Below are 348 nucleotides of genomic sequence, written 5' to 3' on the forward strand. Positions count from 1 at the left end.
AAAGAAACCAAGAAAAATAAAAGTGAAAAAGATATAGAAAATGGGTGCGACGGGTGGACAACTTTTCAAGGCTTTTGCCTTGTGCTTTTGTCACAAAAAGGAAGAAGAAACATGCCAAAAGGGCATGAAGCTTTGGGCAATCCGCCTGTAAAGAAAATAAAGAGAAAAAGGAAAGAAAACAACATGAAAAGCAAATGACTTTGGGCAATCCACTTGTAGAGAACAAAATGGAGAAACCAAAGGCATTTTCAAGTCTTTTGCCTTAGGAGATCAGTCCACTACCAAGAAGAAAAGAAAAAGAGGAAGAAAGGAAGGAGAGAAAGGGAGAAAGGAGGAAGAAGAAAAAGG

Source organism: Theobroma umbraticum, unplaced genomic scaffold (genome assembly GCF_002168275.2).
Source record: "Theobroma umbraticum cultivar Fairchild unplaced genomic scaffold, ASM216827v3 scaffold_56.0, whole genome shotgun sequence".
NCBI classification, from domain to species: Eukaryota; Viridiplantae; Streptophyta; class Magnoliopsida; order Malvales; family Malvaceae; genus Theobroma; species Theobroma umbraticum.